The sequence below is a fragment of the Gasterosteus aculeatus genome, chromosome 16, assembly GCF_964276395.1.
Source record: "Gasterosteus aculeatus chromosome 16, fGasAcu3.hap1.1, whole genome shotgun sequence".
Lineage (NCBI taxonomy): Eukaryota > Metazoa > Chordata > Actinopteri > Perciformes > Gasterosteidae > Gasterosteus > Gasterosteus aculeatus.
Genome location: NC_135704.1, coordinates 1,769,935 through 1,786,776, shown reverse-complemented (window position 1 = coordinate 1,786,776; position 16,842 = coordinate 1,769,935).

Sequence of the window (16,842 nt, the reverse complement as noted above, 5' to 3'; positions counted from 1 at the left end):
TCCCTCCCCCGCCCGCCGCCTTCCTACCTGCAGGACTTGAGCTCATTGTTTTTGCCCTGCTGATTAACCTCTACCCGCCCTGAAGGAATGTCTCACATTGGGTTCTGGATGAATACGGGCTGAGCCGGCACCAAAACAGGACCAGCTTTTTCTGATGAGTTCCAGCCGCTTGGGCCCTGGGCGAGCCAGCTGGCTGTGATTGGCAGCTGCTAAGGAGGGTAGTGCGGCTGTTAGAGGAAGAAAAACGAGTTTACACTCCACAATTAGCAACGAGAGAGAGGGGCCCTATATGACTGATTGAAATTGTGTCCAAACCTCAATGTTTCAAATGTCCTAGTGGTTAAAGCTGCGTGACAACACAGAAGTGTACTGAAGGAAGCCATTTGTATTTTACCAGATTTGTGGTGTCTCCCAGTTTGTTAAAATAAATAATAATTGAGGCTGATTAAACTCCAGGTTGTTCTTATTGTGATCCCATGACAACCCAAAACCTTTGATTACTGATTCTTCTTCCAAGTGGAGATTATTCAGCTATTTGATGTAAGAAAAGATTTGACTGCCAATCTTGTAGCCAAATTGTCCTCGCAAGAAAATGGGTTGTTTGTATTCAGGGCAAATAGGGGTGCAACATGCCAGAGTTCACACAGAATCTATTGGTTTTGCCCAATAAATAATATCATATAGTCTGTTATGGTTTAAATACCAGCATAAAAAGAGTTTGGTAAAAACAAAGTATTATGGGGATTAGATTACCCATGGGTTCTCTTGAGATATGATGATGCGGACCCACACACCTGTGCTGTTTGGGGTTATTTGTTTTTATTGTCAATGACACCGAAATATCGAGTCTTTCTCCATGTTGTGACTCCTCGTCTGCGTTTCTCCGTCAACCATCTTCTCCCCACCGGATCGCCACTACTAGGTTTTAAAAGGGAGAGAAACAATTAACGCAACGCAATGCAGCTGAGGCCATAAGCCTTCGCCCTGCGCTGTTCCCTGCGCAACTCCCCCAGTCCATCCTGAGCCAAAACACGGCCAGTCACTATAAATATGGAGTCTCTTTATTTTTGTCCTCTACTATGGAAATCTTCTTTCCCAGTCCACACTCAGACATCCAGAAACATGGTATAACAAAGCACAACGCCGGCCTGTACAGTGTGTGAATGCTGCTAAACCTTGTGAGCACACAATTCCTCCCGAAGCGGTTCCTTTATTTGCTGAGTAGACAGTATATCTGCAGCCAGAGCAGAGGGAGGTGAAGCGTGCGTAGAGGGGGAGGAAGGGGCTGTGTGCTGTGGTCGGTGCTCTCTGAGAGCTGGCAGGTTTGGAGCTGGAAGGTGTCTTATGGTGATGGAGAGCATTGGTAAATAGCAGGTGGGGTAGAAAAGGGTTGGTTCAATAACACAAACAGTGCGTTCACACCAAGAGCGAAGCATATTTCTAAATTCACTCGCCCGACTATTTGTAGTTAATTCGCGTCCCCCTCCTACAAATAATTTGGTGTGAATGTACCATCAAATGCAGGAGGAGCAGTAGGAGAGGTTTTAATAAATATAATAGATAAGAAGAAGAATTAAATTAAAGAACCAATCAACCAATAATAGCATTTGGGGGCGGGCCTACAATTTCATTTTAAATTGCTCGAGGGCGGCCTAAAGGACTTAAAACTGAGCAATATTGAGTATTGTGTACTCATCATGAATGCTTCACTCTGTTCAAAGCATTGGGTTTGGCTGCAATCTCCATCGATTCTTTTGAAAATGCTCAACACACACAACTTTTGAATTACAGTATTACAAATTTAGGTGGGACAAAAGTTGAACAATCGGTTCATCTCGCTGAATTGAGTGAAATCTTTAACATTTCTGTCAGACAAACCATGCCAAATTGAGAGTAAAAAAAACAAGCACTTTCTGTGCAGCATCCATCTTGCATGACTCACACAGCTTCTTGTTGCTTTTCAATGATGTTAGGGGGGGTTATGGGATCGAATTTCACAGGCAGGCCACATCCACTAGCATTATATACGCTCTACCCGTCTTGGCCTTTGAGTGGAGCTGCCTTTTTTTTCCTCGTTACTCTAGCATAGGATCAGACGATTCGAAAGAGGGGTTGACGGATTTAAACAAAAATCCAGATTTTGAGTCCTCACGTTTCTCTGACGTAAGGTCTTCACAAAAGCATGTCCTAGAGTAGTAATCCTCACTCTAGCACTGTGAAACTTTCCATGCTTACTGTCCACACACTGGGCTATCGCGTAGATGGGCAGCCGATATCTAAATGTTTTATAGGGATGGATACCCTGTTAGTAATTTTATTTCAGGTGATTTGCAAAACCTGAAGTTTTTTTTGTGTGTGCCATGTACAAGTATTTCTTCACCACGAACACAAACTTATTTTTACACATTGGATCACCCACAGGGGGTTCCCCTTTATCCTACAGAAGAAAAAAAGTAATTATTAGAGTAATTACACCTTTTCTTATGGTTGTGCCAGTTTTTTTTAAGAGATAGATTATTGTTTGATAGTCTATTAGTGTAATGTTCATTAAGCCCCCTGATAAAAGAAATAGGTTTATGCTAGTACCTGTTCAGGACATATTTCTGTGACATAAAAAGTTAAGGTAACTCATTTTTCTATAATAAACGCCCTGGCAGGTGCAAATAGCTTTGGTCTCATAATTGATTTAATCACATACATTTTAACTTTTTTATTTAACTTTTTAGTTTTAGTAAATATTTATTAGAAATAGAATAACTTCTACTGTGTAAAGGGTTTGCACACATAAAAGTATTTTTAAATTACAGCAATTATTGAATTGAAGTTTTATTGAAATATGCACTAATTCAAATGTATTTTCAGAGCAGAAATCTGCAAATTAGCTTCAGCCAGGTTCTTATTTTGTTGACATATTAAGGGTCAGAGATATTACCCAGGGATATCTCTTTGTATCACTTCAACACCGGTGAGGATAATATACATATGTATAGATGTGCATATCCTCTTGAAACCTTTCCAGTTGATTACCTCCGTGAAGACAATTCTTTTTTTGTTTCACAAGTACTCTGAAAGGTTATCTTTGAATATACTATTTTTTTTCACCAATCTGGATGAAGCAATAGTATAAAATCTAAATATCTCAAAATCTAAAGATTAACTTGTGCACTCAAAGAACTATGTATTTGCCTCTAGTGCCTCGCCTTAAACTGGATTATGTGTTGGCCAGAGGAATGATAATTAAGCTTGTTCACGGCTCTGTGTTCGTATGCAATATCTCCCTGCAACATTTGAAAACACCAGGCTTTTTTGTAGGTGCCAGTAGTAGTCCACTTATTGTTTCGTAGGATTTTTTGTAGAATTAAAAAAGTAAGTTTTCACCCTATAGTTGCTACAACAGAATGCCAGCGGCATGAGTTTACAGGGTTCTGAGGTTCATGTGGAAATGCATGACATTTGGCATAAAATAGTGTGGTTATACCATACCACACTATTTTACAGCTGGTTATACTGGCCAATGGAAGAACGGCCAATTGATGAAGGAATGAAAGAATAATCTACATCTATCTGTTAAAAAATATAAATACATGGATGTACGCAGCAGAAGCTCATATAGCTGTGCTTGAAAAACAACATCTTATCAATCATATAATTAGACAATCATGGAATGCTTTCACATTTTAATATCAACTCAAGAAATAACAAACTAGGTTGTTAACAAACCTACCTACTGAAGGATTTCTGACATTGTTTCAGTGCATTCAATGGCAAGACCATTTTAAAACTCTCACTGTTTTATGTCAATAAACCCTGCAGTGTGTGGCTGTGGGGGCTTGGCTCCCTCCCTCCCCTGTGTAACAACGGCGCGTCTGCTTTGTTTTTGGAAATGACGGGATCACATCAATAACACTGTACGGACAGCTCACACCCAGTGCCAGGCTCCTGGGTTAGACATGTCTGCTTGCTGCCTGGTCACCCTGACAGGACCTGCCCAGCAGGTGCAATGTTTCACATAATGGGAAATCAATTCTATTTTTGTTGCCTGGGTGGGTGGACTTAAGGAATAATTACTCATTCAAGAAGCGGCCAACAGAGCAAAGACAGGGGGAGGCCGTCCTCACAGCTCATCCACTGTGGTCTTCCTGCTCCCGCGCTGATGGGAAACCAATACCATTATCCAGTTAAATCTTCCGGGACTTCTCTGTGAGAAAAGCAGCAGAGTTACTCTGCACCCTCGACATGTGGAGCTCCTTAATGCGATTGTTTGCGGTGCAGTCTGGAACTGCTGGATTCTTTTAAAAACATTTTTTTGACTTAATGCCAACAAACATGCATTGAAGCAGACCATCTTGTTAGCTAAAAAACAGCAAAATAATTATTTCTGTTTATTTGTTTAATAAGTTGACTTTTGGACAGGATTGACACAGTTGCGGAGATGACTTAGATTCACTGGTGGATAGTTGGTAGACTACTGCCGGAAAAGTGCCTCAACTGTACATGACATTATTCACCCATTCACCCCCATGGCTAACATGCATGGGGTCACCTGCCCACGAGGATGCTTACTGTTCCTACCTCTTTATACAGCCACAATCTACAGGAGTAATTTGGGGTTAATGTTTTGCCCACGGACACATCGAAACGGACAAGTGGAGCTAGGGGTCGAACCACCGATCCTATGATTGAACGACAACCCTGCTCTACAGCAGTTGTCCCAATTACTAAGAAGTTGGTTCATGACAAAACGTTATTAAAATTTGAATGGCAACCTTATGAAGCTGTTGTTGATCTGTGTTGTTCCAAAGGATTGTTTAGTTGTCTTTTTGTTGTTTGGTGATTGTTTTGGGAAACAGTACAAAAACTGCACTGCACGGGTTCACTATGATATTTGTATATTTTCTTATTAATTAACATGTCAAGAGTGATATATTTTAAAGCACTTTATTTTGTTTTACAACATAATATTGGTTTTCAAAATTTCAATTGTAGTGGATTTCAGAACCAAATGAATGTATTTAATAACTCAACATTGTTGAAAGAGAGTTGGAACTCAAGCAGAATAGATTCTCTAGTTTGGAGATTTCAGCTGATGAGAGAGATGAAGTTAAGTGTTAGCCTGGTAAAGAAAAAGAAGATAAAACAGAAGACTCAGATGAGCATGGAAGATGTTGTCCTCTGTGGGCCAGAAGTAGTATGTTGGCCTACGTTTTATCCCAATGATGATCAATGACATGACTGCATTTTATATTTCATTAAAATAGCAGTAATATACCAGGAATATTGTTCCTGGTTTTTGTCCATTTATTGGTATAACATTTTCCATCGTTTTGTGAATAGATTGACACCTCTGCTACCTGAGTCCAATTGAGTACCCATACCATTCTATTGACATCCAAGTCTTTGGCGATTTGGCAGCATTCACAAATCAAAGAGAACTGCAAGGTCTGGCTGAAAATTTGCTTAATTAGTAACCATCCAGCTTGGAAGACCTGTTGGCCTGGGTCGGGTACCGAATTTGTCGCTTGTCCAGGCGTTATGTTTCTGCTGAAGAGCGGCTGTCTCCGGTGTGTGGACGTTCAATAAAATGAAATTCATGAAAGCCTGAAATTAATAAGGGCTTTGAATGTAACTATGCCACTTGTGATTATTCTCATAGCACTTATCTTAGCAGTATCTTCAATAAAACTAATTTAAATGTAATGTTTTTCTGTGCTGCAGATGTCTTGCTGGTGAATCATTCACGACAATTGCCAACATCTTCCATGTTGGGGTCTCCACTGTCTCCAGTATTGTCCCAGATGTTGCCACAGCTATTTAGGACTGCCTTGTGGAGTTCATGGATGTGCCCACCACAAAGGACTGGAGGTAAATTGCTGTGCAGTATGAGCAGCGGTGGAATTTTCCTCTCTGCTGTGGAGCACTGGATGGAAAACTGCCTGCTGACCTGCCACTACCAGGAGCTGAGGATCAAGGACTTCAGCCACATGTCTTTGTTGCAGACAAAGCCTTTCCACTGAAAGACAAAAACCTCATGAGGCAATTTCCCGGTCAAATCCTTCCAAGAGAATGCTGGATCTTCAACTACCGTGTCTCCAGAGCTCATCTGGTTGTGGAGAATGCCTTTGGGATCCTGTCTTATCTGTGGAGGATGTACAGGCGTGCCATGGAGGCCTGACCAGAAGTTGCAGAGAAGTGTGTGAAGGCTACATGTGTTCTCCATAACTTCCTGCAGAAAACCAGCCCAACAACTGCAGTGAGGATACCGGTTGGAGAGTTAGCAATTCTTCTCAGTTCTGGCAGTGACTCTAACAACAACTCAGCAAGGGAGGCCATCAGGCCACACCAAACTTCTCTGCCGAGGAAACTTTACCTTTTGCGGTGTTTGAAATTGCGTCGACTTTGCAGCAAACTCAACGGAAGAAACTGATTTGCGCCACTCCTGTCTCATTGTGTCTGTGCATAGACTTTGTATGGCACAAAACGCTTGTCTCGCGTTTGGTGTGAAGCATAAGACATCTCACACTTTGTCAAACACACCGTTAAAAGTACTTTTATTGCTACATGCCCCTCCTTAAACTCTCCCACTCCTCCCCTCCCACTGCTTACATTGCGACAGCCAGTGCATCCTTTGTGAGATGTGTAAAAAACACAATGAATGTTTGAGATGACTGAACTCGGGGTGGAAATCTGGATGCATCTCACCACAACCCAATTAACGCAATCAATAGAGAGCAAATTAAAAAAGTCCCGGATGGTGGACTTTGCCAGAAAATGCCAACAGATTCAAGACGGTCAAGGCCAGTACAAAGGCACAAACACCCTGGTTCTGTACAATCCTCCTGAGCGCCCCTGATTAAAGCAAGGGGAGATTATTTTGGCTTTCTTTCATTGAGAGGGTAAATGAGGGGAGAGGGCATCCATTCAATCAGGGCAAAAGGCTGGGAGAAATGGCCGACTTCGGGTTGGGTTCCATTGAGGCTGCTCACTGAGGTGTGAACAACGCACCTCCCAAAGACAACATCCACAGCGGGAGGAAAAAAAAACTAAATGGAAAACTCTGTTCGGCAGGGTTAAGACAAACACAGGAAGACTGTGGCAGGATATTTCCCACGATACGCACTCTGTTCCATTCCGTATGGACGGCAGTCACCATTGTATATGGTAACAGTAATTACAGATATGTTTATAGTTTGTTTGAGCCTATTTAAGCGCCAGATGGGCAGGATTTCCCTCATGGAAAATGGAATGTGTGTCACATGGTTACATAAATCACAGTATTTAAAGGTGATTTTGTGTACCATTCTTGATTGAGAATGCTTATGACATTGACTTGACTTAATGTTGGTAATCCAATTCATCTGTTCTGCTGTACTAAATACTATGTAATGATTTTTGAAATACCATATCCAGGAGGTCTGAGTATAGACCTGTTTATCTCTGGTCTAAGGATCCAAGAGCACACCTCACTAACTTACTACTTCATAATTAGGTCCCTTGGCTCATCGGACCGTCTCTGTGCGACTCCGCCTCTTCCAATTTAGTCACAGCATGTCAGATCAGAGGTTGGGGATCTTTTACCCCTTCCGCAGTAGATGATCCACCCTCATTTTAGATGGAGAGCCCCATGGAGACACCTTTCATTGGGCAAAAGCCCTCTCCTGGCAAGTTGTGAAGCAGAGAGGGGGCTAAACTAATTACAGCTGGTCCCGTCTCCCTCTCCGTCTGAGCCTGGGCTTACCGAGCACAATGGGGCCTTTAGCAGAGTGCCTATCCTCTTTTAGTTCCACGGTTTGGAAGCTCTGAGGCCTACAAAGGGACTTCCATTAGTGTAATTAGAGGCAAAATGAAGTGCAGTTTGGTTCTGTATCTGTACTCAGTTGTTTGGCAGTTTTTTTTGTGCGTCCTTTAATGTGATAGGAGGATCTTTGCATTCTTTAAACTTCGGTTGAGCACTTTAGTGATAATAAAAAAACAGCCAAATGTGATGATGTCGCTTTTTACTGTTCTCTGCTTGAGTTAATGCTGAAAGAATGTAACATATTGCCATGACAACCAGCCCAGGGGCTAATTTATGAGGAAAGATTTTCACAAACAGTCAAATGAAAATCCTGACTATTTAAAATGAATCCTCTAAACTGCTTTGGGAATAAGATGCAGGGATAAGCTGTATGATGTTTTTGCTTTACCAGAATTTTCTCAGCAAGAGAAAACCCTCGTATGAGTGTATCAGAATCATTTTGGTCTTAATGAGCCTTAAATTGATGGGGGTTTTTAATCAAACAATTAATTAATAAGCATAGGTTGTTCAATTTGTTGTGCAGCTGAATAAACCACTAGTGCATAGGTATGAGACGCAAGGCCCACGGGATGGACCCGCGGCCCTGCCGTGGGGTCCATTGCAGCCCGCTGGATTACTTTTCCTAACGTGAGAATTACACAAAGACAAAAATTGCCTTTCTATAAAGGTAGGTGCTATTCCACATAAGTCCACTTGGGGTTGCACTGTGAGGGAGCGCATGTGTTAAACCAGGCCAATTGACAAGTCAGTGCCAGTAATCGCCTAATTAGCGATCGATCCCTGGACACATTTAATTTCATTCAAAAGCAACCCTGGCTGACTCCAATCAACACAAGTCAGTAAGGTAATGACCAAGAATGTGTGGAATAACTTAGTTGTGACGGTTACCTCGCTGAGATGAGATGCTCGTTGTTCCGTTTGCCCAAATATTAATAATAAGTAGTAACCAAACGGCCGGTGGAGGGGCGGACCGGAACCGGCCGACAGGGGGGTAGTTTGCGGGCCGAAAAAGTGTGGGCACCCCTGTATTACAGACAGTAAGACTATGGACAACAAGACAGATAACAACAAATGTACGATTTAACTGTACGGATGTCAGACATACAAGGAATTTGTCTTGGCGGTTGGTGCGTGACAGTAGACAGTGTAACAATAGACAACAAGACAGCAGTGCACAAGTAATAAAATAAAGTAAAATGAAATGCTAATGCAATGGGTTAGTAGAAGAAGGCTATGGGTTAGTAATAAACAAGAGAATAAAGTTAAGAATTTAAAATATTGAAAAAGTTGTACACCACTACAGCCTGCAGTTACCAAGCTCCTCTTTTGTGGAACCAGCTTCCACTTTCAGTCTGGGGGGCAGATTCGGTCAGCATAAGCTTAAGCTTCCTCTGTGATATCGCTCATAGTTAGGGCTGGCTCAGGTTAGCCCAGACCAGCCCTTAGTTAAGCTGCTATTGGCCTAGACTAGGGGGGACTTCTTAGGACACACCGTGCTCCACTCTCTCTCCTACAATAATCCAGTTTTATAAATGCACATCACCAATTCAGCTTCTTTCCCAGAGTTTTTTGTGCTTTCTCGCCTCGCAGGTCTCCGTCTGTCTACAAGGACAGGGAAGCTGGACCAGAAGAAGGCAGCAACTGTCAATCCCATGAGGCCACGCTGATAAAAAACCTCTTGGACTTTTTTTTTTGGTGTTGAATATCTTTGCATTTGTTGTATTTTTCAAAAATGTGATTACTGTTAAGTTTGTTTGACACTGCTATAACTTTAATTAAAGTATATTATTGAAACGCTATGTCTTGTTTGAGTCCTTTTTATGTTAGCAATTCAAAAAGGGGTTTTATTTTGAAATGTAACACTTTAAAATGAATTATAACCATGTCATACTGTAAATATACATTTCTACAGTATTGTAAAATGTTTTACTGTAATTAACTTCATGGGCATCTTGGTAAGAATAATAAAACTAGAAAAGGCATTTCCTGCTGAAAATGCGTTGGAATGCAAAAAGCTGAAAGCTGCACTGAATATTTAAAAATAGCTGAAAATACAGAAAGTTGAAGGGAATTTGAATACATTTGCTGAAAAGCTGAAATGAATTTAAAATTGCTGAAAATACAGAAATGGGAGAAGCTGAAAGGAATTTCAATAGATTTGCTGAAAAAGCAGAAATGAAAACAGCTGAAATAAATTTGAAATATTGCAAAAAAATACAGAAATGAATATTAAAAAATTGCTGTTGATAGAGGCATAAGAATAGCTGAAATTATTTTAAAGAACTGCTGAAAATACAGGAAGTGGGGAAGCTGAATTTCAATAGATTTTCTAAAAACAGAAGTTGCAGGAGCTTAAATTTGTTTAAAATTGTTTGTAGTAATATTAGTAGTAGTATTAGTTATAATTGTGGTATTAGTAGTACTAGCAGTAATAGTAGGTTTAGTATCAATAGCAGTAGAAACAGCTGTAATACTATTAGCCATAGTCGTATTTGTAATAACATTAGTAGTAGTTGTAGTATTAATAGCAGTAGAAATACTAGTAGTATGGTAGTAGAAGTATCAGTTGTAGTACTAGAAGTACGAGTAATATTCGTAGTGGGAGACAGAATGTTTGTTATTCAAACTAAGAAGTTTTTAATTAATAGGCCTCATCACAAACATTACAGTAAAAATTCCCTCCATGTGGCTTTTATTTTGAAATTATTGGATTGGGTGGGTTGGGGGGGTGTAGATAGAGGGAGGGAGGGTGAGAGGGTGAGGAAGGGAGGGGTGGTGAGGAAGAGATAGAGGGAGAGGAGGAGAAATAGACATACTGACTGACTGAGTGATTAACAGTGAGAAGAGGTCAGGGTGGAGGGGGGAGGGGGGAGGGGGGGCGAGTGTCTTTATCATATTGGTCTGTTGACAGAAAGCATAGCTGCGTCATGTGACTCCACTAATCACGTCATAGAAGCAGCTGTGAGTCACACACAGAGATACTGCAGCGTGTTTACGAGTAACCACGGCAACGGCGCACCTATTGCATTGGGTGGGGTGGGGGGGTGTAGATAGAGGGAGGGAGGGTGAGAGGGTGAGGAAGGGAATGGTGGTGAGGAAGAGAGGGAGAGGGGAGGAGAATTAGACTGACTGACTGACTGAGAGTGATTAACAGTAAGTAGAGGTCAGGGTGGAGGGGGGAGGGGGGGCGAGTGTCTTTATCATATTGGTCTGTTGACAGAAAGCATAGCTGCGTCATGTGACTCCACTAATCAGGTCACAAGGAGCAGCTGTGAGCCACAGACAGATCCTGCAGCATGTGAGTGCTCGTAACCACGACAACGCCGCACCTGTGCGGCTGCAAAGGGGCAGACACAGGACAGCGAGTTACACAGAATCCACACCTCAAACAAATGAGAACCAGCGCAAAACTATAACAGCTATCTAAAAAATACGGCGTTTGTATGAGACCCAAGACTCTACCGAACGCGTGGATGTGCGTTTTATGTCTGTCCGGTAATAAATACGGCTCCTATGGCCGTTGACAGAACGTGTACCTTGTGGATTTTTGTGAGAAATATGTCGGCAGATTTGTATTGGAGCCTATGGGGCTTTTGGCAGAGGTTGTGTCACTCAAACACTCCTTGCGCCAAAACTAAAAAACTCTGGGATTCCATGAACACATTAATCCAATCAGCACAACCATACCCTCATTAATCTGAAGAAATGAAGCCTCTAGAGTGTATACTTTGGCTGCAAGGACAGAAGTTCCATACTTTTTAAACCAGATTTCTGCGATGCCCCACACTCTAGCCTGCGAGGCCCCGCCTCTAGCAGACGCAATACACACTCATGTAAAAGTCAGAAACGGAGCGAAAAACTAGTGAAACATAATCAGTGATTATGAAAAAAGTACAATAGATATCAAGAAGCAGTTTTTTTCATAAAATAGTTGAGACTTGTGTGAACATTTGAGAGTTGAAATGGTGTCTGTAGCTGAAAGATTGGCGAAGCTGAAAAATCTGAAAGTTGAAGAAGTTGAAGAGGATTTGAAAAGCAAACTCCATTTGAAAACCATGTTAAAATATTAATGATTATTGATTTATATAAATTCAAGCATAAGAGGTAGAAAGCTGAAAAGTCATAGCCCTCAAGCCAGAAAGGAGCTGAACATTTTAATATTTGAACGGTTTAAATAGCTGAAAGTGTGAAGGAGTTGAAAGGTGCCGCGGAAGAAATAGAAGAAGAAGCTGAAGAATAAAGATTCGAAGAACAATACTTGGAATGCATCGTTAATGCATTCCAACAATAATGGTTTAATGCTTCTATACAGCACTGTACTGTTTTTTTATTATGCGGTTTAGAGCTGTGTTTTTCAACCTTTTTTGCGTCAAGGCACAGACACAGAAAAAAATCTCACGGCACACCAACAACAGGAAATGATATGAAACCCTCCCAAACATGGTTTCAGCATGAGCATAATATACTCTAAGAATTCAGGGAAACGCGTGTTCTATTTGTTGTGTTTTATTAAACTTAACATCATCCTAATGCCAAGATGGCACCGGCTTTATGCCCAGGTACCTCTTAAGCCTAGTTTATGCTTCTGCGTTTTCAGAGCGACGCAGACGCAAGACCCCCTTGCGTGCCTTTTCACACCTCCTTGCATCCTTGCGTGTGTCGAGCCATTTTTCTAGGCTTGCGTCCCGCAGCGCACCAGGCTGCGATTGGTCCGCTAACTACGTCCTTTACGGAGTCTCACATTTCGGCTTTCATAGCCCGATACCGCCATTATTAAAATGAAGAACGTTTTCGAGAGAACGGGTCAGATTTAAGAACTTTTGTCGGAAGAAATGCGTAAATATGACCACTTATACAAGCCGTCATTGGCGGTTTGTAGAAGCGGGTCGGATTCACGGAGGGAGATCGCCGCAAACACCGTTTGCCAGTCGAGAGGTGCACAAAGTTGTGGAGGAAAATACGGGACAAATGTGTCCGCGCTGAAAAGCAGCAGTGTCGATGCACAGGGCAATAAAGTCTATGATAAATAACTAAACAAATGAATAAATAGACGTGACTCTCTAGGTCGTCTTCAACAAAAACACGTCACTCCGCCTGTTGTTCTGGAGGTGAATTGCTCTGCAACACACGCGAGACTATTAAGAATCATGAATTGAAACGAGTCCGTCGACGCAACGACGCAGACGCAGAAGCATGCGCCGGCCTTAATCTTAATCTCACTTTTTAAAATTGTCGCCTCAGCAAATCTGCCTTTTAATTACGCTGCGTACCGCCACCCACAGGCAGATGGGAGTATTGAGCCTTCATACCACCAACAGCGCGACGACAAAAACACACAAGTTGGCTCTTATTTTTTCACCAATGAAGTGACAGTATGTAAAAAAATATTTTTTTTCACGGCACACCTGACAGCCTCTCGCGGCACACCAGTGAAAAACACTGATTTAGAGTATGTATGCTATAGAATTACAGTAAAATACAGGAAATGTGGCTGCCAGTAGATTACTGTAAATTAACGGGGGAAATACCATTGAGTCAAGTGGAAATAATATGTTACTATTATTTGACTGTGCAAACAGACACAATGTGTGTGGAGAGAGAAGCAGGCCTGTTGGTCCCTGACTGGAATTGATCCATGGACACTGTGTTTCCATAGTAAGCAAGTAGGCTTTTTATCAGCGTCTCAATCACACATCTCAAGGCACCAATTCTCTACTAAGCCACTTATAGTGCACACTGAAAATGGTTAGCAAACACTTCTTGAAACAGGTCCGTATCATGGCAAACTTGTGACTTGTTTAAAACCAGCCCGTCTCACCCCACAGTATAAAGGCAGGTGCTTAAATCATCAGTCAAACTGGAGGAGCCCAAGAACCAAGCAGCCCAAGTTGTTCTGTCACAGGAGACCTGACCTGGGCTGAGTGATGGCTTCCCCTAACCCCTCAGATCGTCGACCTTGGCCTTGCTCATGTGCTGCAGTTGCGAAAAGACGTCATCCACAGAGAGATTTAAGGGCTTAAGGGACCCTCCATCTTGCTGGCATCATGTTACTGATGGGAAGTGCTGCTGTCAAACCTGTTTACCTTCAGTTGAGTCTCTGTGACCTATTACTACTATACAAAACTTAGCACTGCCTAAAAAGGGAAACGCTGTTGGTTTTAATGTCTAAAGAAATATAAATATCAAGAATTGAATTGAAAAATAATGTATTGAAGAAGAAATAGTTGAAAATATTTACACAATATATGCAAAAGTAACGTGGAGCACATTGATTTGACGCGTTACAAATGCATCAAAGATGGACACGATTGTTGTGTCTGCTCGAAGATGCCTTTGCAAAGGAGTCATCTACATGGCAAGGACATGTGTGCTTGTGAGGCAGGAACAATTCTCAACGGTGTTGGAAATGTATGTTTATTTCAGTAAAGGGGAAATACTTTTCAGTCTTGTCTTTTGTTTGACTTCCCATATTTTGTTTATGCCATCTGAAGCAGGAGCCGACTGTACCTTAAGCCGTATTAATTTCTCCGAATAAACTAGTAAAGTACATTGGGAAATGCAACTTGACTAAAACAGTGTCATTGTGATTCTGCCTATGTTTCATAGTGATTAGCATGGGCATGGGGGTCCGTTTTGGGCTGTCGTGGTGATGGTGACGGCCCCTGTTGCCCCCTTCAGCTGCATTGTGTCTCCTGCTGACCCTATGAGCTTCAGGGTGCCTGGTCCATCTGCTAATAGGTCCTTTCTCCCTCACGGTCAACCACCTGGATATCCGTCAGCGCCGGAGTCCGGGGCCTCTAGAGGCCGAGCTGAATCCACAAGAAGTTAGTTCCCAGTGGATGGGGGTCTGATTCAGAAGGTTGCGTGAAACACTTTGTTATTTCTTTCCCGGCCCTGCTGTTTTTTTCACTTGTCACTTGTTTGTGCAGCACCAAACAGAGTTTCATCGTAAGGGTGATGTTGACAGGAGGCTGCAGGCATGGACAAATGCGAATAGAGCAAGTGACAGAGAATCAGTGGCAGACTGCAGGCTTTTATACAGCTAGACCAGCGGTCACTAAACCTTTTTTGCCTCACAGACCGGTTTCAGAGACAACATTTTGTGAAAAAAACGGTGGGCAAGTAGTCGCTTTGCACGGCAATTAATGGTTGGGTACCAGTACGGGACCACTCCTATGGACAACACTGTGAATATAGGAGAATAAGACCACCATGTGTGACATCAATATCAAGACTACAAGCTGAAGGTTTTGTAAGAAGGCCAATGGAACAATATATGTAATCAATTCATGTAAAATCAAACTCACCATAACTAAAAGGTAAAAAATACACTCAATAGTAAGGCAAATACTAGTTTCAAATAAATCAAGAAATCAATCAGTTCAAGGATCAGAAATATGAATGCTCTGAATAGCACAGCTACATGAAACTCAAACCCATAAAATACCTTTATGTCTGTAACTTGCCGGTCTGTAAACGTCCTGGTGTTTGAGAGACGTGCAGCGGCATCGTGAAGGAGTTTGAGACATTAGTGTGTCACAGTTGGGAGTTTGTTGGTTTCTGTGCCAGACTGGAAGTACATATTTATGTAAGTTGAGTTATATCATGGTATATTCTGCCAGTTTACAGGTGAAAGAAAATATTGATTCAATTGAATATCACAACAAAATTTTTGGGATGCTGTATCTATTCTCAAAAAGACTATCTGATATCGAAAGACATGTGATTTTGCACAGAAACTATGTTGTGCTATTACCCACAGTGCTATGCTGTGAAGTAGCCTGTTACAGGGACTGTGATTAATGGAAATGCAGTGGTAATTTATCATCTGGAATCAAACTCTCAATTTTAACCTCTGATATTTAATCAAAAACCTGGTTAATCCCCCTAAATCACATTTTAGAAAAATGTCATTTTGACTCGCAGTTGGCCTGAGGCAGCAAAAGTAGCTTATGCGTTCTCCTATCAGAGCCCAAAGTCCCCTCCCAGATGAACGCAGATACAAAGCAATAGAAGGTCTAATTTACCGAGGGACAAGACGGCAGCTCTTGATAACGTGCCCCTCTAAAACGACACTCGTTTATCTGGCAATACGCTGTGAAATTACCTGTCGTCCTGAGGCTCAGTGGTGACTAGTCAAGTTGTTCTTTTGTGGTGGCCTGGTCCCGCTGGGCCCTGCTCACACATCGGTTATTAGAATCTGTGTAGGGCCTCCAGACCATCAGATGATATACACTCACTTCATAAATAAATAAATAATAATAATTGTGACAGAGGTTCACAGTAACAACATTTTCAAAGTTAAACTCATTTGACAGCCAAGTTAATGTATGTGAACACATAGATTAGGAGACATGTTTTGGCCTTAGTATTCTTGTTACACATATGCTGTCATGAAGTAGAACATAAAAAGCCAACAGTTGGCTTTTTGTTATCAATGTGATGAGTAATAGCGTTCTATTCATCCTGAGAAAAACTGATGTGCAGCACTTGTCTATTCTGCTAACCCATTGCATTAGCATTTCATTTTATTTTATTACTTGTGCACTGTCGTGTCTACTGTCACGCACCAACCGCCAAGACAAATTCCTTGTATGTTTGACATATTTTGGCAATAAATGTTTCCTGATTGTCATCAGCCCTCATTTTTCTTACTGCAACTATGACAACTATATTCATCCACAACCTTTATTTCCTTGACTTAAACAAGATGAGACAGTAAAAAGCTGCCACTGACATGAAAAATTGACAACAAAAAGTCAAATAAAATGAATGTCCTCACTTTGCGAAAAACTAATGCGTAAACACAGACACACAAACAGTCCATGAGGCGGCCGCTCTGAGTCTTTGTTCTTGTCTCGGTCCTTTATGACGCATAACGTCGTCTGTGGGTCTCACTCAGGGGGTCCAAGATCAGCTGCTCAGGCGGTGGAGCATCGCAAACGCACTTCATTCAAACAAGGTTGAAGGCACAAAGCTATACTCACCATGGACATGTAGCTTCGTCTTTCCACTGTTCCAACCATTCAAACAACTATTTGACCATT